Below are 25,308 nucleotides of genomic sequence, written 5' to 3'. Positions count from 1 at the left end.
GTATGCGTTTTTTCCTGAATATATTCAGGAAAAAACGCATACGCCCTTTTTGGCCAAGTGCATCATTGTGGACGTTCTGCCTCTTTTCCTATGCTTTCAATGCAATTCCAGTCTACCTCCTGAAATCGGTTTCCTGCAATTGTGCCCGGCTTTCAAGTCCTCTTGGCAGCCTTACTTCAGTCTATTTTTGGACGATAGCTGTCATTTATAACTGTGCAGGTTTGTGAATTACAGTGCCCCTGAGCTCCTTTCTTCAACTCGCTTTCTTGTGACCTGGCCGCAACACCGCAGGATGTCTTCAGGCCCTAATCTGGTTCTGGCACGGCACGCTGAGCCTTTGGTTAATTCCTCTTCCTGGTGGGAAATGAGAGTTAAATTTGCCCATCCAGACACCTCCAGGTAGTCTCTCATTGATTCTCGCTATTCCTGTTCATCTTCCGCAGAAATTGCAAACTGGGCCAAACAGGAGGTTTAAGGGACTGACTCTCCAAGTGGGGAGAGTGTTAGTAAGCGTCTGGAATGTTGCACCCGAGTACCAGGGTACGAAAACTGAGACATATTTGAACACGTCTCCCGATCACATGGTTGATCATACTCTAGGTTCCACATGCATGTTTTAGCTGAAGGAAGAATACCTTAAACCTGGGTAGTTGAAACCCGTGGAATGGGTACCATGCAATATGACTTCAAAGGGTCTTCATTTGCTCACGAACCTCTCCAGTCCTATAACTGCTGCGTTTATGCCCCTGTACACATGCTTGATTCTCTTTCGGAGACATAGCAATCCATAGGTTTTAAGATACTTACTAGTCAGGTACATTCTTAGGCGTTTAATATGCGGTGTTGAGTCCATTTCGTTGAGCAAGGACTAGCTCTTGTCTATTCCATATTTGGCTTAAGGAACTTTATCTGTGCTCATTTCAGTCTCTGGTTTTATGCAGCACCCCAACTCACCTTTCCCCTTAAGCAAGCATAAGTTGGTTTTCTAAATTTGAGACCCTGTTCTGTTCTGTAATTCAGTTCCTGTGTAGCCAAGTTTACATTCCGTGTATTACTGATATCTTATGATGTTTCTTTTTCTGTGTGACTTATTTCAGTTAGAATCATCATACCTGAATCCACTCATTGTGATGCTAAGGGCCTGATGACATAGATTTCATTGCTGAGTGATATTGCTTTGTAAGTAAATACCACAACTTCTTTATCCATTTTTCACTTTCTGCGATGTTGAACTTGTACTGTAAACGAGGTTCTTGTAAACAGAGGCGTCCCAAACTTTGGGGTGGCTGTGTCTTTTTGATTTTAATTTCCCTAAGCTATAGGACCATAAGTGGAAGTGCCCTAGGTTCTGTTGCTTTGTTTTTTAGATGTTTCAGGAAACACCATACACTTCTCCCGAGTGGTTGTTGGCAATTTACATCCCGCCCATCAGCATAACAAGGCTCCCAGTTCTCCCTGGCCTGTCCTGTCTTTCTGGATTTTACACTTTTTTCAGATGGCCCTTTTGACCAGGGGGAAGTGAGACTTCATTGTAGTGCAGATTTCCTTTGCAAGCTTGCTTGGTTGGCCAAAAAGGGCGTATGCGTTTTTTCCTGAATATATTCAGGAAAAAACGCATACGCCCTTTTTGGCCAAGTGCATCATTGTGGACGTTCTGCCTCTTTTCCTATGCTTTCAATGCAATTCCAGTCTACCTCCTGAAATCGGTTTCCTGCAATTCTGCCCCGCTTTCAAGTCCTCTTGGCAGCCTTACTTCAGTCTATTTTTGGACGATAGCTGTCATTTATAACTGTGCAGGTTTGTGAATTACAGTGCCCCTGAGCTCCTTTCTTCAACTCGCTTTCTTGTGACCTGGCCGCAACACCGCAGGATGTCTTCAGGCCCTAATCTGGTTCTGGCACGGCACGCTGAGCCTTTGGTTAATTCCTCTTCCTGGTGGGAAATGAGAGTTAAATTTGCCCATCCAGACACCTCCAGGTAGTCTCTCATTGATTCTCGCTATTCCTGTTCATCTTCCGCAGAAATTGCAAACTGGGCCAAACAGGAGGTTTAAGGGACTGACTCTCCAAGTGGGGAGAGTGTTAGTAAGCGTCTGGAATGTTGCACCCGAGTACCAGGGTACGAAAACTGAGACATATTTGAACACGTCTCCCGATCACATGGTTGATCATACTCTAGGTTCCACATGCATGTTTTAGCTGAAGGAAGAATACCTTAAACCTGGGTAGTTGAAACCCGTGGAATGGGTACCATGCAATATGACTTCAAAGGGTCTTCATTTGCTCACGAACCTCTCCAGTCCTATAACTGCTGCGTTTATGCCCCTGTACACATGCTTGATTCTCTTTTGGAGACCTAGCAATCCATAGGTTTTAAGATACTTACTAGTCAGGTACATTCTTAGGCGTTTAATATGCGGTGTTGAGTCCATTTCGTTGAGCAAGGACTAGCTCTTGTCTATTCCATATTTGGCTTAAGGAACTTTATCTGTGCTCATTTCAGTCTCTGGTTTTATGCAGCACCCCAACTCACCTTTCCCCTTAAGCAAGCATAAGTTGGTTTTCTAAATTTGAGACACTGTTCTGTTCTGTAATTCAGTTCCTGTGTAGCCAAGTTTACATTCCATGTATTACTGATATCTTATGATGTTTCTTTTTCTGTGTGACTTATTTCAGTTAGAATCATCATACCTGAATCCACTCATTGTGATGCTAAGGGCCTGATGACATAGATTTCATTGCTGAGTGATATTGCTTTGTAAGTAAATACCACAACTTCTTTATCCATTTTTCACTTTCTGCGATGTTGAACTTGTACTGTAAACGAGGTTCTTGTAAACAGAGCCATCCCAAACTTTGGGGTGGCTGTGTCTTTTTGATTTTAATTTCCCTAAGCTATAGGACCATAAGTGGAAGTGCCCTAGGCTCTGTTGCTTTGTTTTTTCGATGTTTCAGGAAACACCATACACTTCTCCCGAGTGGTTGTTGGCAATTTACATCCCGCCCATCAGCATAACAAGGCTCCCAGTTCTCCATGGCCTGTCCTGCCTTTCTGGATTTTACACTTTTTTCAGATGGCCCTTTTGACCGGGGGAAGTGAGACTTCATTGTAGTGCAGATTTCCTTTGCAAGCTTGCTTGGTTGGCCAAAAAGGGCGTATGCGTTTTTTCCTGAATATATTCAGGAAAAAACGCATACGCCCTTTTTGGCCAAGTGCATCATTGTGGACGTTCTGCCTCTTTTCCTATGCTTTCAATGCAATTCCAGTCTACCTCCTGAAATCGGTTTCCTGCAATTCTGCCCCGCTTTCAAGTCCTCTTGGCAGCCTTACTTCAGTCTATTTTTGGACGATAGCTGTCATTTATAACTCTGCAGGTTTGTGAATTACAGTGCCCCTGAGCTCCTTTCTTCAACTTGCTTTCTTGTGACCTGGCCGCAACACCGCAGGATGTCTTCAGGCCCTAATCTGGTTCCGGCACGGCACGCTGAGCCTTTGGTTATTTCCTCTTCCTGGTGGGAAATGAGAGTTAAATTTGCCCGTCCAGACACCTCCAGCTAGTCTCTCATTGGTTCTCGCTATTCCTGTTCATCTTCCGCAGAAATTGCAAACTGGGCCAAACAGGAGGTTAAAGGCGCTGACTCTCCAAGTGGGAAGAGTGTTAGTAAAGCGTCTGGAATGTTGCACCCGAGTACCAGGGGAGGAAAACTGAGACATATTTGAACACGTCTCCCGTTCACATGGTTGATCATACTTGGGTTCCACATGCATGTTTTAGCTGAAGGAAGAATACCTTAAACCTGGAGAGTTGAGACCCGTGTAATGGGTACCATGCAATATGACTTCAAAGGGTCTTCATTTGCTCACCGAACCTCTCCAATCCTATCACTGCTGCGTTTATGCCCCTGTACACATGCTTGATTCTCTTTTGGAGACATAGCAATCCATAGGTTTTACGATACTTACTAGTCAGGTACATTCTTAGGCGTTTAATATGCGGTGTTGAGTCCATTTCGTTGAGCAAGGAGTAGCTCTTGTCTATTCCATATTTGACTTAAGGAACTTTATCTGTGCTCATTTCAATCTCTGGTTTTATGCAGCACCCCACCTCACCTTTACCCTTAAGCAAGCATAAGTTGGTTTTCTAAATTTGAGACCCTGTTCTGTTCTGTAATTCAGTTCCTGTGTAGCCAAGTTTACATTCCGTGTATTACTGATATCTTACGATGTTTCTTTTTCTGTGTGACTTATTTCAGTTAGAATCATCATACCTGAATCCACTGATTTTTCTTCTAAGGACCTGATGACATAGATTTCATTGCTGAGTGATATTGCTTTGTAAGTAAATACCACAACTTCTTTATCCATTTTTCACTTTCTGCGATGTTGAACTTGTACTGTAAATGAGGTTCTTGTAAACAGAGGCGTCCCAAACTTTGGGGTGGCTGTGTCTTTTTGATTTTAATTTCCCTAAGCTATAGGACCATAAGTGGCAGTGCCCTAGGCTCTGTTGCTTTGTGTTTTAGATGTTTCAGGAAACACCATACACTTCTCCCGAGTGTCTGTTGGCAATTTACATCCCGCCCATCAGCATAACAAGGCTCCCAGTTCTCCATGGCCTGTCCTGCCTTTCTGGATTTTACACTTTTTTCAGATGGCCCTTTTGACCGGGGGGAAGTGAGACTTCATTGTAGTGCAGATTTCCTTTGCAAGCTTGCTTGGTTGGCCAAAAAGGGCGTATGCGTTTTTTCCTGAATATATTCAGGAAAAAACGCATACGCCCTTTTTGGCCAAGTGCATCATTGTGGACGTTCTGCCTCTTTTCCTATGCTTTCAATGCAATTCCAGTCTACCTCCTGAAATCGGTTTCCTGCAATTCTGCCCCGCTTTCAAGTCCTCTTGGCAGCCTTACTTCAGTCTATTTTTGGACGATAGCTGTCATTTATAACTCTGCAGGTTTGTGAATTACAGTGCCCCTGAGCTCCTTTCTTCAACTCGCTTTCTTGTGAGCTGGCCGCAACACCGCAGGATGGCTTCAGGCCCTAATCTGGTTCCGGCCCGGCATGCTGAGCCTTTGGTTAATTCCTCTTCCTGGTGGGAAATGAGAGTTAAATTTGCCCGTCCAGACACCTCCAGCTAGCCTCTCATTGGTTCTCGCTATTCCTGTTCATCTTCCGCAGAAATTGCAAACTGGGCCAAACAGGAGGTTAAAGGGACTGACTCTCCAAGTGGGGAGAGTGTTAGTAAAGCGTCTGGAATGTTGCTCCCGAGTACCAGGGGAGGAAAACTGAGACATATTTGAACACGTCTCCCGATCACATGGTTGATCATACTCTAGGTTCCACATGCATGTTTTAGCTGAAGGAAGAATACCTTAAACCTGGGTAGTTGAAACCCGTGGAATGGGTACCATGCAATATGACTTCAAAGGGTCTTCATTTGCTCACTGAACCTCTCCAATCCTATCACTGCTGAGTTTATGCCCCTGTGCACATGCTTGATTCTCTTTCGGAGACATAGCAATCCATAGGTTTTAAGATACTTACTAGTCAGGTACATTCTTAGGCGTTTAATATGCGGTGTTGAGTCCATTTCGTTGAGCAAGGAGTAGCTCTTGTCTATTCCATATTTGACTTAAGGAACTTTATCTGTGCTCATTTCAATCTCTGGTTTTATGCAGCACCCCAACTCACCTTTCCCCTTAAGCAAGCATAAGTTGGTTTTCTAAATTTAAGACCCTGTTCTGTTCTGTAATTCAGTTCCTGTGTAGCCAAGTTTACATTCCGTGTATTACTGTTATCTTATGATGTTTCTTTTTCTGTGTGACTTATTTCAGTTAGAATCATCTTACCTGAATCCACTCATTGTGCTGCTAAGGGCCTGATGACACAGATTTCATTGCTGAGTGATATTGCTTTGTAAGTAAATACCACAAATTCTTTATCCATTTTTCACTTTCTGCGATGTTGAACTTGTACTGTAAACGAGGTTCTTGTAAACAGAGCCGTTCCAAACTTTGGGGTGGCTGTGTCTTTTTGATTTTAATTTCCCTAAACCTAGGACCATAAGTGGAAGTGCCCTAGGTTCTGTTGCTTTGTTTTTTAGATGTTTCAGGAAACACCATACACTTCTCCCGAGTGGTTGTTGGCAATTTACATCCCGCCCATCAGCATAACAAGGCTCCCAGTTCTCCATGGCCTGTCCTGCCTTTCTGGATTTTACACTTTTTTCAGATGGCCCTTTTGACCGGGGGGAAGTGAGACTTCATTGTAGTGCAGATTTCCTTTGCAAGCTTGCTTGGTTGGCCAAAAAGTGCGTATGCGTTTTTTCCTGAATATATTCAGGAAAAAACGCATACGCCCTTTTTGGCCAAGTGCATCATTGTGGACGTTCTGCCTCTTTTCCTATGCTTTCAATGCAATTCCAGTCTACCTCCTGAAATCGGTTTCCTGCAATTCTGCCCCGCTTTCAAGTCGTCTTGGCAGCCTTACTTCAGTCTATTTTTGGACGATAGCTGTCATTTATAACTCTGCAGGTTTGTGAATTACAGTGCCCCTGCGCTCCTTTCTTCAAGTCGGTTTCTTTAGAGCTGGCCGCAACACCGCAGGATGGCTTCAGGCCCTAATCTGGTTCCGGTACGGCACGCTGAGCCTTTGGTTATTTCCTCTTCCTGGTGGGAAATGAGAGTTAAATTTGCCCGTCCAGACACGTCCAACTAGCCTCATTGGTTCTCGCTATTCCTGTTCATCTTCCGCAGGAATTGCAAACTGGGCCAAACAGGAGGTTAAAGGGACTGACTCTCCAAGTCGGGAGAGTGTTAGTAAAGCGTCTGGAATGTTGCAGCCGAGTACCAGGGGAGGAAAACTGAGACATATTTGAACACGTCTCCCGTTCACATGGTTGATCATACTTGGGTTCCACATGCATGTTTTAGCTGAAGGAAGAATACCTTAAACCTGGAGAGTTAAGACCCGTGTAATGGGTACCATGCAATATGACTTCAAAGGGTCTTCATTTGCTCACCGAACCTCTCCAATCCTATCACTGCTGCGTTTATGCCCCTGTACACATGCTTGATTCTCTTTCGGAGACATAGCGATCCATAGGTTTTAAGATACTTACTAGTCAGGTACATTCTTAGGCGTTTAATATGCGGTGTTGAGTCCATTTCGTTGAGCAAGGAGTAGCTCTTGTCTATTCCATATTTGGCTTAAGGAACTTTATCTGTGCTCATTTCAATCTCTGGTTTTATGCAGCACCCCAACTCACCTTTACCCTTAAGCAAGCATAAGTTGGTTTTCTAAATTTGAGACCCTGTTCTGTTCTGTAATTCAGTTCCTGTGTAGCCAAGTTTCCATTCCGTGTATTAGTGATATCTTATGATGTTTCTTTTTCTGTGTGACTTATTTCAGTTAGAATCATCATACCTGAATCCACTCATTGTGCTGCTAAGGGCCTGATGACATAGATTTCATTGCTGAGTGTTATTGCTTTGTAAGTAAATACCACAGCTTCTTTATCCATTTTTCATTTTCTGCGATGTTGAACTTGTACTGTAAACGAGGTTCTTGTAAACAGAGCCATCCCAAACTTTGGGGTGGCTGTGTCTTTTTGATTTTAATTTCCCTAAGCTATAGGACCATAAGTGGAAGTGCCCTAGGCTCTGTTGCTTTGTTTTTTAGATGTTTCAGGAAACACCATACACTTCTCCCAAGTGTCTGTTGGCAATTTACATCCCACCCATCAGCATAACAAGGCTCCCAGTTCTCCATGGCCTGTCCTGCCTTTCTGGATTTTACACTTTTTTCAGATGGCCCTTTTGACCGGGGGGAAGTGAGTCTTCATTGTAGTGCAGATTTCCTTTGCAAGCTTGCTTGGTTGGCCAAAAAGGGCGTATGCGTTTTTTCCTGAATATATTCAGGAAAAAACGCATACGCCCTTTTTGGCCAAGTGCATCATTGTGGACGTTCTGCCTCTTTTCCTATGCTTTCAATGCAATTCCAGTCTACCTCCTGAAATCGGTTTCCTGCAATTCTGCCCCGCTTTCAAGTCCTCTTGGCAGCCTTACTTCAGTCTATTTTTGGACGATAGCTGTCATTTATAACTCTGCAGGTTTGTGAATTACAGTGCCCCTGAGCTCCTTTCTTCAACTCGTTTTCTTGTGAGCTGGCTGCAACACCGCTGGATGGCTTCAGGCCCTAATCTGGTTCCGGCACGGCATGCTGAGCCTTTGGTTATTTCCTCTTTCTGGTGGGAAACGAGAGTTAAATTTGCCCGTCCAGACACCTCCAGCTAGTCTCTCATTGGTTCTCCCTATTCCTGTTCATCTTCCGCAGAAATTGCAAACGGGGCCAAACAGGAGGTTAAAGGCGCTGACTCTCCAAGTGGGGAGAGTGTTAGTAAAGCGTCTGGAATGATGCACCCGAGTACCAGGGGAGGAAAACTGAGACATATTTGAACACGTCTCCCGTTCACACGGTTGATCATACTCTGGGTTCCACATGCATGTTTTAGCTGAAGGAAGAATACCTTAAACCTGGAGAGTTGAGACCCGTGTAATGGGTACCATGCAATATGACTTCAAAGGGTCTGCATTTGCTCACGAACCTCTCCAATCCTATCACTGCTGCGTTTATGCCCCTGTACACATGCTTGATTCTCTTTCGGACACATAGCAATCCAAAGGTTTTAAGATACTTACTAGACAGGTACATTCTTAGGCGTTTAATATGCGGTGTTGAGTCCATTTCGTTGAGCAAGGAGTAGCTCTTGTCTATTCCATATTTGGCTTAAGGAACTTTATCTGTGCTCATTTCAATCTCTGGTTTTATGCAGCACCCCAACTCACCTTTACCCTTAAGCAAGAATAAGTTGGTTTTCTAAATTTGAGACCCTGTTCTGTTCTGTAATTCAGTTCCTGTGTAGCCAAGTTTACATTCCGTGTATTACTGATATCTTATGATGTTTCTTTTTCTGTGTGACTTATTTCAGTTAGAATCATCATACCTGAATCCACTCATTGTGCTGCTAAGGGCCTGATGACACAGATTTCATTGCTGAGTGATATTGCTTTGTAAGTAAATACCACAACTTCTTTATCCATTTTTCACTTTCTGCGATGTTGAACTTGTACTGTAAACGAGGTTCTTGTAAACAGAGGCCTCCCAAACTTTGGGGTGGCTGTGTCTTTTTGATTTTAATTTCCCTAAGCTATAGGACCATAAGTGGAAGTGCCCTAGGTTCTGTTGCTTTGTTTTTTAGATGTTTCAGGAAACACCATACACTTCTCCCGAGTGGTTGTTGGCAATTTACATCCCGCCCATCAGCATAACAAGGCTCCCAGTTCTCCCTGGCCTGTCCTGTCTTTCTGGATTTTACACTTTTTTCAGATGGCCCTTTTGACCAGGGGGAAGTGAGACTTCATTGTAGTGCAGATTTCCTTTGCAAGCTTGCTTGGTTGGCCAAAAAGGGCGTATGCGTTTTTTCCTGAATATATTCAGGAAAAAACGCATACGCCCTTTTTGGCCAAGTGCATCATTGTGGACGTTCTGCCTCTTTTCCTATGCTTTCAATGCAATTCCAGTCTACCTCCTGAAATCGGTTTCCTGCAATTCTGCCCCGCTTTCAAGTCCTCTTGGCAGCCTTACTTCAGTCTATTTTTGGACGATAGCTGTCATTTATAACTCTGCAGGTTTGTGAATTACAGTGCCCCTGAGCTCCTTTCTTCAACTCGCTTTCTTGTGAGCTGGCCGCAACACCGCAGGATGGCTTCAGGCCCTAATCTGGTTCCGGCCCGGCACGCTGAGCCTTTGGTTATTTCCTCTTCCTGGTGGGAAATGAGAGTTAAATTTGCCCGTCCAGACACCTCCAGCTAGTCTCTCATTGGTTCTCGCTATTCCTGTTCATCTTCCGCAGAAATTGCAAACTGGGCCAAACAGGAGGTTAAAGGGATTGACTCTCCAAGTCGGGTGAGTGTTAGTAAAGCGTCTGGAATGTTGCACCCGAGTACCAGGGTACGAAAACTGAGATATATTTGAACACGTCTCCCGATCACATGGTTGATCATACTCTGGGTTCCACATGCATGTTTTAGCTGAAGGAAGAATACCTAAAACCTGGGTAGTTGAAACCCGTGGAATGGGTACCATGCAATATGACTTCAAAGGGTCTTCATTTGCTCACCGAACCTCTCCAATCCTATCACTGCTGCGTTTATGCCCCTGTACACATGCTTGATTCTCTTTCGGAGACATAGCAATCCATAGGTTTTAAGATACTTACTAGTCAGGTACATTCTTTGGCGTTTAATATGGGGTGTTGAGTCCATTTCGTTGAGCAAGGAGTAGCTCTTGTCTATTCCATATTTGGCTTAAGGAACTTTATCTGTGCTCATTTCAATCTCTGGTTTTATGCAGCACCCCAACTCACCTTTCCCCTTAAGCAAGCATAAGTTGGTTTTCTAAATTTGAGACCCTTTTCTGTTTTGGAATGCAGTTCCTGTGTAGCCAAGTTTACATTCCGTGTATTACTGATATCTTATGATGTTTCTTTTTCTGTGTGACTTATTTCAGTTAGAATCATCGTACCTGAATCCACTCATTATGCTGCTACGGTCCTGATGACATAGATTTCATTGCTGATTGATACTGCATTGTACGTAAGTACCACAAGTTCTTTATCCATTTTTCACTTTCTGTGATATTGAACTTGTACGGTAAACGAGGTTCTTGTAAACGGAGGCGTACCAAACTTTGGGGTGGCTGTGTCTTTTTGATTTTAATTTCCCTAAGCTATAGGACCATAAGTGGAAGTGCCCTAGGCTCTGTTGCTTTGTTTTTTAGATGTTTCAGGAAACACCATACACTTCTCCCGAGTGTCTGTTGGCAATTTACATCCCACCCATCAGCATAACAAGGCTCCCAGTTCTCCATGGCCTGTCCTGCCTTTCTGGATTTTACACTTTTTTCAGTTGGCCCTTTTGACCGGGGGGGAAGTGAGACTTCATTGTAGTGCAGATTTCCTTTGCAAGCTTGCTTGGTTGGCCAAAAAGGGCGTATGCGTTTTTTCCTGAATATATTCAGGAAAAAACGCATACGCCCTTTTTGGCCAAGTGCATCATTGTCGAGTTTCTGACTCTCTTCATATGCTTTCAATGCAATTCCAGTCTACCTCCTGAAATCGGTTTCCTGCAATTCTGCCTTGCTTTCAATGCCTCTTCATAGCCTTACCTCAATATATTTTTTAAAAATAGTTGGCCTTTATAACTCTGCAGGTTTTTGAATTGCAGTGGCCCTTAGCTCCATTTTTTAGCTCTTATTTTTGTGGTATTGCCCCATAACCACAGGATTCCTTGAAGCCCTATTTTTCTTCTGGGGCACCTGCTGTGCCTTTGGTTAATTCTTCTTACTGATGTGATATTAGAGTGACATGTGCCCATTGAAACCGCTACAGCTAGTTTCTCACTGGTTCCCCCTATTCCCATTCATCCTCTGCACTAACTGCAGACTGTGCGATACCAGAACTTAAAGGCATTGACTCCATGTGGGGATGTTGTTAGTAAAGCGGCTGGAATGTCGATCCGGAGCCCCAGGAGAGGAAAAATGAGGTGCGTTTTAGAAACCTTTCCCGATCATATGGTATACCAGTCGCTGGGTTTCCCAAGCATGGTTTAGCTGTAGGAAGATTCCCTTCAACCTGGAGTGTTGGGACCCTTGGACTGAGTAGCATGAAGTATTGCATTAAACTTTCGGCAGTTGCTCACCAAAGCTCACCAATCCTGTCAGCCCCAAGTGTCCAGCCTTATGTCTTATCCAGCTGTGGGTTTATATGTGGTCAATCCAGGTTGCATCACAGCCCCTGAGCGAATTTTGTAAGAATTTTTCTCTCTTTCATTGTTTCAGCGTTTTGTTTTTAAAATTTATTTCTATAATGGGGTTTAGCTCCTTTTCACTGCTGTGTTTGTGCCGCTCTGCACACACTTGATTCCCTTATGGAGATATATCAATACATGGGTTTTAAGATTCTTATTCCTCAGATATATTTCTCTGCGGTGTATAGGGTGTGTTGAGGCCTGTTCATTGAGCAAGGTGTAGATCTTGTCTAATACCTATTTGGTTTATTGAACGGTATCTGTGCTAATTTCAAACTCTGGTTTTATGCATCACCCCACCTCTCCTTTCCCCTTAAGCTGACATAAGTGTGTTTTCTAAATGTGAGACACTGTTCTGTTCTGTAATTCATTTCTTGTGCAGCCATATTTACCCTCCCTCTATAAGTGATATCTTATGATATGTTTCTTTTTCTGTTTGACTTATTTCAAGTAGTATTATCGGACCTAAATCCACTCTTTATCCTTCTACTAGCCTTATTACATTGATTTCATGGTGAAGAGATATTCCATTGTACATAAGTACCACATCTTCTTTATCCATTGTTCTCTTTCCTGGGATATTTAAGGTGTACTGAAGTTGAGGTTCTTGTAAACAGAGTAGCCCTAAACTGTGGTGTGCTTGTGTCTTGTTGATTTTTAGACTTCCCTAGATATACTCCCATGATTGGAAGTGTCCTATGCTCTGTAGCTCTGTTTTTTAGATGATTTAGGAACCACCATACACTTCTCCAGAGTGGCTCTTGACAGTTCACACACTGCCCATCAGCGTATAAAGGCTCCCTGTTCTCCATGGCCTGTCCTGCATTTCTGGTTTTTACAATTTTTTAGGATGGCCCTTTTGACCGGTGGGAAGTGAGACTTCTTTGTTGTGCACATTTGCATTGCTTGCTTGCTTCGTTGCCCATAAAGTGCGTATGCGTTTTTTCCTGGATATAATCAGGAAAAAACGCATACGCCCTTTTGGGCCAACTGCATCATTGTCGAAATTCTGCCGCTTTTCATATGCGTTAAAGACGAGTCCAATCTATCTCTTGAAATCTGTTTCTTGCAATTCTGTCTTGCATTCAGATCCTCTTCTTTGTCTTACCTCAACATATTTTTGGACGTTAGTTTTCATTTATAACTCTGCAGGTTTGTGAATTGCAGTGACCCTGAGCTCCATTTTTTAAGTTGCTCTTTTGTGAGCTGGCCTCAAACCCGCAGGATTGCTTCAGGCCCTATTTTGGCTCCGGCGAGGCAGGCTGAGCCTTTCTTTAATTCTTATTCTTAATGGGAAATTAGAGTGATATGTGCCCGTCCAAACCCCTACAACTCTTCTCTCATTGGTTCCCCCTCTTCCCGTTCATCCTCCTCACAATTTGCAAAATGTGTGAAACAGAAGTTTAAATGTGCTGATTCTCCAAGTGGGGAGATTCTAAGTAGTGTGGCTGGAATGGTGAACAGGAGCACCAGGAGAGGATAAATGAGGTGCATTTTAGACACATCTCCCGATCACATGGTGTACAGTCCTCTGGGTTTTCCATGCATGTTTTAGCTGTAGGAAGATCCCTTGAACCTGCAGATTTGGGACCCATTGAATGGGTACCAGGTAGTATTACTTTAAAGGGTGTGCATTTCCTCACCCAACCTCACATTTCTCTTAGCGCAAACAGTTTCCAGCCTTATGTCTCATCCTGCTGTGGGTCTAGATGTGTTCAATCCATGTTGCATCACCGTCCCTGAGGAAAAGTTGTAAGAGGTTTTCTCTGTCTCTCTGTCGTTTATTTTTTTCAATTTATTACTATATTGGTTACAGCTGATTTTCAAAGCTCTGTTTCTTGCTGCTGTACATCCACTTGATTCGCGTACAGAGAGACATCAATAAATTCTTTTTCAGATTCTTACCAGTCGTATATATTCTTTTCCGGTGACTTGAGTGTGCTGAGTGCAGTTCTTTTAGCTACCGTGTAGGCCTTGTTGATTATCAGTTTGGTATTTGGAATGGTATCTTTGCTAATTTCAACCTCCTGGATGATGCCTCACCCCTCCCCACCTTTCCCGTTTAGCAGCCTTATGCGTGTTTTCTACATATTTGACTATGCTTTTGTTTTGTAATTTATTTCATGTGTAGCCATTTTGGATTCCACCTTTAAGTGATATCTTATGATATGTGTCTTTTTCTTTTTGAATTCTGTCACTTAGAATGATCATACGTAACTCCTCCGGAGTTGTTACAACTGGCCATATTTCATTGATTTCCAGGCTGAATAATATTCCACTCTACCTAAGTACCACATCTCTATCCATTTTTTCCCTCCAGAGACATTTAAGTTATATCCTAGTCGAGGATCTTTTAAACAGAGAGGGGGTAAACATTGGGGTGCCTGTGTCCTCTCGATTTTTGTTTTTCCCAAGATATACGCCCATGAGTGCAAGTGCCCTATGCTCTGTAGCTCATTTTTTAGATGCTTTAGTAAACACAATACACTTCTCCAGAATGGCCGTTGGCAATATACATTTCCACTATAAGTCTCACAGGGCTCCCTCTTCTCGTTGCCCTGTCCTGCATTTCTGTTGTTTACGCTTTATGAGGATGGCTCTTCTGACTGATGCGAAGTGATATCTTTTGTAGTATTGACTTCCAGTGCCCACCTGTTTGGTTGGCTAAAAAAGTGTATGCCCTTTTCTTGAATATATACAGAAAAGAACGCATACACCCTTTTTGGCCAACTGCAATGTTGGCAATGTTCAGCTCCTTTTCTTGTGCTTAATGGCGAGTCCTTTCTACCTCCTCAAATCCCTTTCCTGCCATTCTCCCTTGCTTACAAGTCCTTTTCTCTGACTTTCCTCAAGACATTTTTCAGTGATGGATATTTTCAACTCTGCAGTTTTGTGAATTTTACTGCCCCTGAGTTCCATTGTTCAACTCGTGTTTATGGGAACTGGCCACAAAGCAGCGGGATTTCCTCAAGCCCTATACTGTTTCCATGGGCAACCCTAGCCTTTGGTCAATTCGTCTTCCTGATTGGAAATTAGAGTGACATGTGCCTGTCTGAACACCTAGGACTTGTCTCTCATTGTTCCTCATCCTTCCGCTTCATCCTCTGGACAAATTCCAAACTGTACGCAACAGGATGTTGACAGTGCTGACATCTCCAAGTGGGGAGACTGTTAGTAAAGACGCTGGAGGGGTGAACCCGAGCACCAGGAGATGAGGAGATGAGATGCCTTTTCCAAACTCTTCCCGATCAGACGGTATACCATCCTCTGGGTGTGACAGACATGTTTTAGCAGTAGGAAGAGTCCCATTCATGTAAGGAGAACACCAGGGCTTTTTCAAAATCAGTGTCTCCCCGAAACCCAAACTGGGGAAGTTTTTAAGCTACGGCTACACATATGTTCATTAAGGGCCTTGGGAAGTAGGCAGAGTCCAAACTTTAGATGATTGAAGTCTTCAGGGTCAGAAGCACTCACCACCAGCTTCCCTTAGGCTACACTTTAACTGTCATTGATAGATGATGTCAATAAAAATATCTATTCTTTTTCAGATTATTTCCCCTTATAGGTTATTGCAAAATGTTGAGTGTAGTTCCCTGTGCTATACAGTAGTTCCTTGTTGATGATCTATTTTATACATAGCAGTGTGTATGTGTTCATTCCAAACTGTTAATTTATCCCTCCTCCCACCTTTCCCCTTTGGTAATAATAAATTATAAGATTTTATACTTCTCAGAAATGGGGGAGCTGAAAGAGAGGTATCATTTTCAATGGAAAAGCATTTAAAACAAGATTGAAGGTTTAACCAAGATTATTAGCTGTACATCCTTGGAAAGAAATCACTTCGTTTCTCTAATATTGACCTGACAAATAAGACAAACCTTTTCACTGAACTTGCTTATAAAAAGTGATGGAAATATCAAATGGAAGTGTTAAAAACATCTTATTTTACCCGAGCCTTATACACTGTTCTATGTTAACTACAGTTTGGCTCACACATCTGTTCATTGAGGTTACAATAGTCTCAATTTCTGTTACTGATCCTCCAGAGTGGACCCCAACAAGTGTCCCCCTGCCCAGTGTCATTGGGGCCAACAGATCGAGACTGAGTTTGGTTCACAAGCAAAGGAAACTTTATATTTTGATCAGAGAATGGAAAGGTGAGAGTATGCACTACCCCGTGGGCTGTGGGCTGGGCTGCTGTGTAGAGATCCTGTCAGAGTCAGTGGGAGGGAGGGAGGCGGCGGAGCTCTCGAGGGCCGGGTTGGCTGTAGCTCAGGCTCTATATCGTGGAGTCTGCACTGGGCCCCAGGAGCTGAGGTGTCGACCCAGCCATTCTGCACTAGGAAATCTGGTCTGAAGTGCCGGGTGTGGAACCTCTGCATGCGGGACCCTAGGAGCACGTGAAATTAGACAAAGCACAAAGGATAAAAAAGGTTAGACTTGACTTTATTGCCCAGATTCTATTTTTATCTCCCAGGGATTTTTAATGGGCTTTGCTGGGGACAAACCCCTCCTCTGCCTTTTGTCCCGTTCCTCATTCTTGGAGTGCTGAGGGTGCAGACCCTTCTTCTGTAACTGCTGAGTGCTGAGTTGGGAGCCCTCATACCCTGGGGCGAGGGTCAGAGCTTCTCCCCAGCAGCCTCCCGGTGACGTTGATTGTCCCCAGGACCCCTGCCTCCCTGCTCGTCCACCTGAGCACCAGCATTGGAAGTGTTATAGATTCTAATGACCTTTAAGGGTCCAGGAAAGAGATGTGCAGAGACGCTGTGGGGGCCGGTTTCACCCCGCCCCACATTTGTTTGGCCACCTTAGGCTGACCGTCTCTGCCAGCCTAGATGCTCTGACCAGTAGTCTGCGCTTTCTTCAATTAGGCCCCTGAATTAACGTACAAACAGCACCAGGTGTCAGAGCCCTGCCCGCTCAACTCCCAGACAGTCCAGGGTCAGTGGTGACCAAGGACCATGATGGCTACTGAGTCAACAGCCTTTTGAAGTAAACAGGAGTCCAGCCGGTCTTATTGGCCACCATCATCACGGTGTCTGTAGGCTTTTCTATGGTGACAGTGTGGTATACTGTTCCCCCGCCAAGATTATTAGCTCCCCTCTGGGTGCAGTAAGTCCTGCAAGCAGTAGTCTACTCTTTTGGGACACACTCTTGTTGTTTTATGAGAGAAACTCCAGGTCAAGTGATGTTCACATGAGTCGTCATGGTGCCCTGGTGCCCCCGGTTATCTCTCTGGATGTTGGAGTTGGAGGGCCTCCTCACTCGAGGTCGGTGTGCCCACGGAGCGAACCCTGCAACTTCAGGGCATGGTTGGTGGTTAGGATCACCACGTGGGGTCCTTTTCCCTTAGGAGGGAGGTGGCCTTTTGGGCTGCTGATTTCCAGGTTTTTAGATACCGCCAGTATCTTGGCCAGATGTGGCAGTGGGCCAAGCCCCTTAGTGACCGTAGTTTATCCTACCTGGATGGCATTCTTGCATTGTTCCATTTCAAGTGGTCCCAGTTTTTGCACTAATTCTCCAATGGCGATTCACCTTTCACCAGGAATGTAAAGGTCAAAGGGTTTAGCTAAATTAGGGAGTTCCAGGGCAAGGGTCTGAATTGACTGCTCTTTCCATTCTTGAAAGGCCACTTCTGGATTCTATTCAAAAGGATCATCATCTTTTCCTTTCAGTGTTTCATATAGAGGCCCAGCTAGTAGACTGTAGCTAGGGATCCAGAAGCAGCAAACCCTGGCCTCCCCAGGAACCCCTAAGCTGTCTTCTAGTCTTAGAAAGGGGTAAGGCTGAAAATGGTTTCTTCCCTTTCCTGGGATGGGCTTCTCTGACCTTCTGTGAGAATGAAGCCCAGGCAGGTCACTGCAGTCTGTGATATTTGAGCTTTTTCTTGGACAACTTCTATCCTTTATTGGCTTGGTAGTTCAGAGGCCTCCTTAGTAGGGCTGGTGATCAGAATGTCGTCTGCATATTGAAGGAGGGTTTCCTTTTCCAGAGGTAGAACTTTTAGGTCTTTAGCTAAGCTTTCCCCAAAGATGGTGTGGGAATTTTTGCACCCTTGGGGCCAGACGGCCCGGAAGTATTGTTTTAGTTGTATGTTGAGTCCTGCCACTCACAAGCCAAAATTTCTTGTGACTCTGGGACTAATGGAATACAAAAGAAGGCATCATTGAAGACCAATACAGAATACCATGTCCTGGTGGTTGGTAGAATGACCAGCAGGGTGTAGGAATTAGGAGCAACTGGAGGTATATCCTCGGTGGCTTCACTGACTGTCCTGACATCCTTTACCAGGTCCCCAGCAGCCCATGGGGCTCTCGTGGTCAGACCAATCCCAGAATATGGAGCTCACCTGGGCAGGTACCGCACCCCCACCCCAGCCCACGGGGCTCTCGTGGTCAGGCCCCTCCCAGGATACAGAGCTACCCTTGCAGGTACCGTGGCAGGGCTGGGCACACAGGAACCGTGCACATAGCCCTCATTGCAGAGCACCCCCAGCTCACCTGTCGCTCAGAGCTGACACAGAGCACCTCAGAGCAGGACTTGAACTAACAAACAGCAGCTGCGACAGGTCTGTGACCCTGGGCATCACTCCGTGAGGCCTCCCTCCACCTGGTCTTCCAGAGACTTCCACTGCACCCGGGGCACCAGGCCTCTGTCTCCAACCACCACCCACCCCTCCTCTCCCTGACTCCTGGGTTCCTCTCATTAGGAGAGGGTTTTCTTGAAGTTGTCTCCCACTCATGGGCCAGATAAAATGATTAGAAAACAAGCCAAAGCTGCAGCCCCTTGTCTATCCTGACTCTCAGGAGCCCACACCTGTTCCTTGGACCTGGCCGGTTCAGCAAGTTCCATTTTCTGCAACTGTGAGCCCCTGAGGGGTGATGATTGGCTGACCTGGGCAGCCTTACCGTGCCAGCCAGCCCTCCCCAGGTGTGCCTGGGTTGAGATCAATATAAATACCACTCCAGGCAGCAAGAGCCCCTGCAGCCGTGCCTGACGCCATTTTCTCTGCCCTGTCAGCAGTCTCGGGGCTGGGCTGGTGGGAGGGAGTGAGAGGCCACGGCTTTGTGGGTGGCCCAGTGTGAGTGGGGCTCTGCTGGACTTTCTGCAGCAGTTGCCAGGCTGCCACCTGCTAAAGAAGAGGATGTGTCACCCATACCTGCTGCTGGAATTTCTCCCTGGGCAGAGGTGAGGAAGGAAAAAAGCAGTGGGGGCAGGGACAGGACGGGTATCTCAGGCAGGGCAATGGAAATCTTCCAGAAGAGCACCCAGGCCCAGGACCATCCTGGCTGGCCTGCAGGCACCAAGTCGGCCGGCATGCTGTCACTCGTGTGGCTCTATGGCCCTTCCTCTAGGCTTTCAAGTTCTTGTATATATTCAGGTGTTTTACCTGGGACGGGTGGGAATAGTTCAGCAGCAACTGGCCTGGGGCTCAGCTCACGTTTACTCACAGATGCCTTGGCACGGTGCCCCAGCTTTGCAATGAGGACGCTTGTTGCGTGGGGGCTGCTGGCTGAATGGGAGACGATTCCCCACCACTGACCAACTTCAGAATTGTTTACAACTGGAGCAAGTGCCCTGATACGGTTTTCCTCTGTGTAACTGGTGGGTTCTGTGTTTTTTTTCTCTTTTTCGTTTTTGGTTCAAGGTAGATTTTATTCCTCTTTTTTGTATTTACAGATATAAGCATGGAAATAATTTATTCATATAAATACATGTATGTGCAGGGAATAATTGTTTTTTCTGTTTTATTTTTTAAATTTTACTTCTTTTTAATTTTGAATTTTATTTTATATTTTTATACAGCAGGTTCTTATTGGTTATCTATTTTATACATATAAATGTATACATGCCAATCCCAGTCTCTCAACTCCTCCCACCACCACCCGCCCAACAGCTTTCCCCCCTTGTTGTCCATACGTTTGTTGTCTACATCTGTTGCTCTATTTATGCCTTGCAAAATGGTTAATCTGTACAGTTTTTCTAGGTTCCACATATATGCATGAATATACAAGATTTGTTTTTCTCTTTCTGACTTACTTCACTCTGTATGACAGTCTCTAGATCCATCGACGTCTCTACAAATGACCCAATTTCATTCCTTTTCATGGCTGAGTAATATTCCATTTTATATATGTACCACAGCTTTATGCATTCGTCTGTCTGTGGGCATTTAGGTTGCTTCCATTACCTCGATATTGTAAATAGTGATGCAATGAACATTGCGGTGAATGACTCTTTTTGATTTATGGTTTTGTCTGGGTATATGTCCAGTACTGGGATTGCTGTATCATATGGTAATTCTATTGTAAGTTTCTTAAGAAATTCCATATTGTTCTCCATAATGACTGTATCAATTTATATTCCCAACAATAGTGGAAGAGGGTTCCTTTTCTCCACACCCTTTCCAGCATTTTTTGTTTGTAGATTTTCAATGATGCCTATTCTACCATGTGTGAGGTGATACCTCATTGTTGAATCCATTTCGTTGAGCAAGGGGTAGCTCTTGTCTATTACATATTTGGCTTATGGAACGGTATCTGTGCTAATTTCAAACTCTGCTTTTATGCAGCACCCCAACTCACCTTCCCCCTTAAGCAGGCATAAGTTGGTTTTCTAAACTTGAGACCCTGTTCTGTTTTGTAATTCAGTTCATGTGTAGCCAAGTTCACATTCTGTGTATTAGTGATACCTTATGATGTTTCTTTTTCTGTGTGACTTATTTCACTTAGAATAATCGTGCCTCAATGCACTCATTATGCTGGTACGGGCCTGGTGACATAGATTTCATTGCTGAGTGGTATTCTGTTGTACATAAGTACCGCAACTTCTTTATCCATTATTTGCTCTCTGGGATATTTAACTTGTGCCGTAGAAGAGATTTCTGTAAAAAGAGCCATCCCAAATTTTGGGGTTGCTGTGTCTTTTTGATATTAATTTCCCTAAGCTATAGGACCATAAGTGGAAGTGCCCTAGGCTCTGTTGCTTTGTTTTTTAGATGTTTCAGGAAACACCATACACATCTCCCGAGTGTCTGTTGGCAATTTACATCCCGCCCATCAGCATAACAAGGCTCCCAGTTCTCCATGGCCTGTCCTGCCTTTCTGGGTTTTACACTTTTTTCAGATGGCCCTTTTGACCGGGGGGAAGTGAGACTTCATTGTAGTGCAGATTTCCTTTGCAAGCTTGCTTGGTTGGCCAAAAAGGGTGTATGCGTTTTTTCCTGAATATATTCAGGAAAAAACGCATACGCCCTTTTTGGCCAAGTGCATCATTGTGGACGTTCTGCCTCTTTTCCTATGCTTTCAATGCAATTCCAGTCTACCTCCTGAAATCGGTTTCCTGCAATTCTGCCCCGCATTCAAGTCCTCTTGGCAGCCTTACTTCAGTCTATTTTTGGACGATAGCTGTCATTTATAACTCTGCAGGTTTGTGAATTACAGTGCCCCTGAGCTCCTTTCTTCAACTCGCTTTCTTTTGAGCTGGCCGCAACACCGCAGGTTGGCTTCAGGCCCTAATCTGGTTCTGGTACGGCACGCTGAGCCTTTGGTTATTTCCTCTTCCTGGTGGGAAATGAGAGTTAAATTTGCCCGTCCAGACACCTCCAGCTAGCCTCTCATTGGTTCTCGCTATTCCTGTTCATCTTCCGCAGAAATTGCAAACTGGGCCAAACAGGAGGTTAAAGGCGCTGACTCTCCAAGTGGGGAGAGTGTTAGTAAAGCGTCTGGAATGTTGCACCCGAGTACCAGGGGAGGAAAACTGAGACATATTTGAACACGTCTCCCGTTCACATGGTTGATCATACTTGGGTTCCACATGCATGTTTTAGCTGAAGGAAGAATACCTTAAACCTGGAGAGTTGAGACCCGTGGAATGGGTACCATGCAATATGACTTCAAAGGGTCTTCATTTGCTCACCGAACCTCTCCAATCCTATCACTGCTGCGTTTATGCCCCTGTACACATGCTTGATTCTCTTTCGGAGACATAGCAATCCATAGGTTTTACGATACTTACTAGTCAGGTACATTCTTAGGCGTTTAATATGCGGTGTTGAGTCCATTTCGTTGAGCAAGGAGTAGCTCTTGTCTATTCCATATTTGGCTTAAGGAACTTTATCTGTGCTCATTTCAATCTCTGGTTTTATGCAGCACCCCAACTCACCTTTACCCTTAAGCAAGCATAAGTTGGTTTTCTAAATTTGAGACCCTGTTCTGTTCTGTAATTCAGTTCCTGTGTAGCCAAGTTTACATTCCGTGTATTACTGATATCTTATGATGTTTCTTTTTCTGTGTGACTTATTTCAGTTAGAATCATCATACCTGAATCCACTCATTGTTCTGCTAAGGGCCTGATGACGTAGATTTCATTGCTGAGTGATATTGCTTTGTAAGTAAATACCACAACTTCTTTATCCATTTTTCACTTTCTGCGATGTTGAACTTGTACTGTAAACGAGGTTCTTGTAAACAGAGGCGTCCCAAACTTTGGGGTGGCTGTGTCTTTTTGATTTTAATTTCCCTAAGCTATAGGACCATAAGTGGCAGTGCCCTAGGCTCTGTTGCTTTGTTTTTTAGATGTTTCAGGAAACACCATACACTTCTCCCGAGTGTCTGTTGGCAATTTACATCCCGCCCATCAGCATAACAAGGCTCCCAGTTCTCCATGGCCTGTCCTGCCTTTCTGGATTTTACACTTTTTTCAGATGGCCCTTTTGACCGGGGGGAAGTGAGACTTCATTGTAGTGCAGATTTCCTTTGCAAGCTTGCTTGGTTGGCCAAAAAGGGCGTATGCGTTTTTTCCTGAATATATTCAGGAAAAAACGCATACGCCCTTTTTGGCCAAGTGCATCATTGTGGACGTTCTGCCTCTTTTCCTATGCTTTCAATGCAATTCCAGTCTACCTCCTGAAATCGGTTTCCTGCAATTCTGCCCCGCTTTCAAGTCCTCTTGGCAGCCTTACTTCAGTATATTTTTGGACGATAGCTGTCATTTATAACTCTGCAGGTTTGTGAATTACAGTGCCCCTGAGCTCCTTTCTTCAACTCGCTTTCTTTTGAGCTGGCCGCAACACCGCAGGATGGCTTCAGGCCCTAATCTGGTTCCGGTACGGCACGCTGAGCCTTTGGTTATTTCCTCTTCCTGGTGGGAAATGAGAGTTAAATTTGCCCGTCCAGACACCTCCAGCTAGCCTCTCATTGGTTCTCGCTATTCCTGTTCATCTTCCGCAGAAATTGCAAACTGGGCCAAACAGGAGGTTAAAGGCGCTGACTCTCCAAGTGGGGAGAGTGTTAGTAAAGCGTCTGGAATGTTGCACCCGAGTACCAGGGGAGGAAAACTGAGACATATTTGAACACGTCTCCCGTTCACATGGTTGATCATACTTGGGTTCCACATGCATGTTTTAGCTGAAGGAAGAATACCTGAAACCTGGAGAGTTGAGACCCGTGTAATGGGTACCATGCAATATGACTTCAAAGGGTCTTCATTTGCTCACCGAACCTCTCCAATCCTATCACTGCTGCGTTTATGCCCCTGTACACATGCTTGATTCTCTTTTGGAGACATAGCAATCCATAGGTTTTACGATACTTACTAGTCAGGTACATTAGGCGTTTAATATGCGGTGTTGAGTCCATTTCGTTGAGCAAGGAGTAGCTCTTGTCTATTCCATATTTGACTTAAGGAACTTTATCTGTGCTCATTTCAATCTCTGGTTTTATGCAGCACCCCAACTCACCTTTACCCTTAAGCAAGCATAAGTTGGTTTTCTAAATTTGAGACCCTGTTCAGTTTTGGAATGCAGTTCCTGTGTAGCCAAGTTTACATTCCGTGTATTACTGATATCTTATGATGTTTCTTTTTCTGTGTGACTTATTTCAGTTAGAATCATCATACCTGAATCTACTCATTATGCTGCTACGGGCCTGATGACATAGATTTCATTGCTGAGTGATACTGCATTGTACGTAAGTACCACAAGTTCTTTATCCATTTTTCACTTTCTGCGATGTTGAACTTGTACTGTAAACGAGGTTCTTGTAAACAGAGCCGTTCCAAACTTTGGGGTGGCTGTGTCTTTTTGATTTTAATTTCCCTAAGCTATAGGACCATAAGTGGAAGCGCCCTAGGCTCTGTTGCTTTGTTTTTTAGATGTTTCAGGAAACACCATACACTTCCCCCAAGTGTCTGTTGGCAATTTACATCCCGCCCATCAGCATAACAAGGCTCCCAATTCTCAATGGCCTGTTGCCTTTCTGGATTTTACACTTTTTTCAGATGGCCCTTTTGACCGGGGGGAAGTGAGACTTCATTGTAGTGCAGATTTCCTTTGCAAGCTTGCTTGGTTGGCCAAAAAGGGCGTATGCGTTTTTTCCTGAATATATTCAGGATAAAACGCATACGCCCTTTTTGGCCAAGTGCATCATTGTGGACGTTCTGCCTCTTTTCCTATGCTTTCAATGCAATTCCAGTCTACCTCCTGAAATCGGTTTCCTGCAATTCTGCCCCGCTTTCAAGTCCTCTTGGCAGCCTTACTTCAGTCTATTTTTGGACGATAGCTGTCATTTATAACTCTGCAGGTTTGTGAATTACAGTGCCCCTGAGCTCCTTTCTTCAACTCGCTTTCTTGTGACCTGGCCGCAACACCGCAGGATGGCTTCAGGCCCTAATCTGGTTCCGGCCCGGCATGCTGAGCCTTTGGTTAATTCCTCTTCCTGGTGGGAAATGAGAGTTAAATTTGCCCGTCCAGACACCTCCAGCTAGCCTCTCATTGGTTCTCGCTATTCCTGTTCATCTTCCGCAGAAATTGCAAACTGGGCCAAACAGTAGGTTAAAGGGACTGACTCTCCAAGTGGGGAGAGTGTTAGTAAAGCGTCTGGAATGTTGCACCCAAGTACCAGGGGAGGAAAACTGAGACATATTTGAACACGTCTCCCGATCACATGGTTGATCATACTCTAGGTTCCACATGCATGTTTTAGCTGAAGGAAGAATACCTTAAACCTGGGTAGTTGAAACCCGTGGAATGGGTACCATGCAATATGACTTCAAAGGGTCTTCATTTGCTCACCGAAACTCTCCAATCCTATCACTGTTGCGTTTATGCCCCTGAACACATGCTTGATTCTCTTTCGGAGACATAGCAATCCATAGGTTTTAAGATACTTACTAGTCAGGTACATTCTTAGGCGTTTAATATGCGGTGTTGAGTCCATTTCGTTGAGCAAAGAGTAGCTCTTGTCTATTCCATATTTGGCTTAAGGAACTTTATCTGTGCTCATTTCAATCTCTGGTTTTATGCAGCAACCCAACTCACCTTTCCCCTTAAGCAAGCATAAGTTGGTTTTCTAAATTAGAGAACCTGTTCTGTTTTGGAATTCAGTTCCTGTGTAGCCAAGTTTACATTCCGTGTATTAGTGATATCTTATGATGTTTCTTTT

The 25,308-nt window shown here is 44.4% G+C and overlaps 1 long non-coding RNA gene across 3 annotated transcripts in view; it reads left to right on the top strand.

Moving 5' to 3' along the window:
• LOC307181435 overlaps nucleotides 1-25,308 on the top strand; it is a 2,786,049-nt gene that overhangs the window by 2,504,119 nt on the left and 256,622 nt on the right. Inside the window, exon 6 of one of the 3 annotated variants that reach the window (XR_013826765.1) lies at nucleotides 5,838-6,078. The exons of the other annotated variants lie outside the window; for them this stretch is intronic. This is a non-coding gene — a long non-coding RNA (uncharacterized lncRNA). Of the gene's footprint in view, nucleotides 1-5,837; nucleotides 6,079-25,308 lie in introns of those variants that run through there. 3 annotated transcript variants of the gene reach the window in all.

The sequence above is a fragment of the Stenella coeruleoalba genome (genome assembly GCF_951394435.1).
Source record: "Stenella coeruleoalba genome assembly, contig: scaffold_29, whole genome shotgun sequence".
Lineage (NCBI taxonomy): Eukaryota > Metazoa > Chordata > Mammalia > Artiodactyla > Delphinidae > Stenella > Stenella coeruleoalba.
This window is presented reverse-complemented; position numbering and strand designations above follow the sequence as displayed.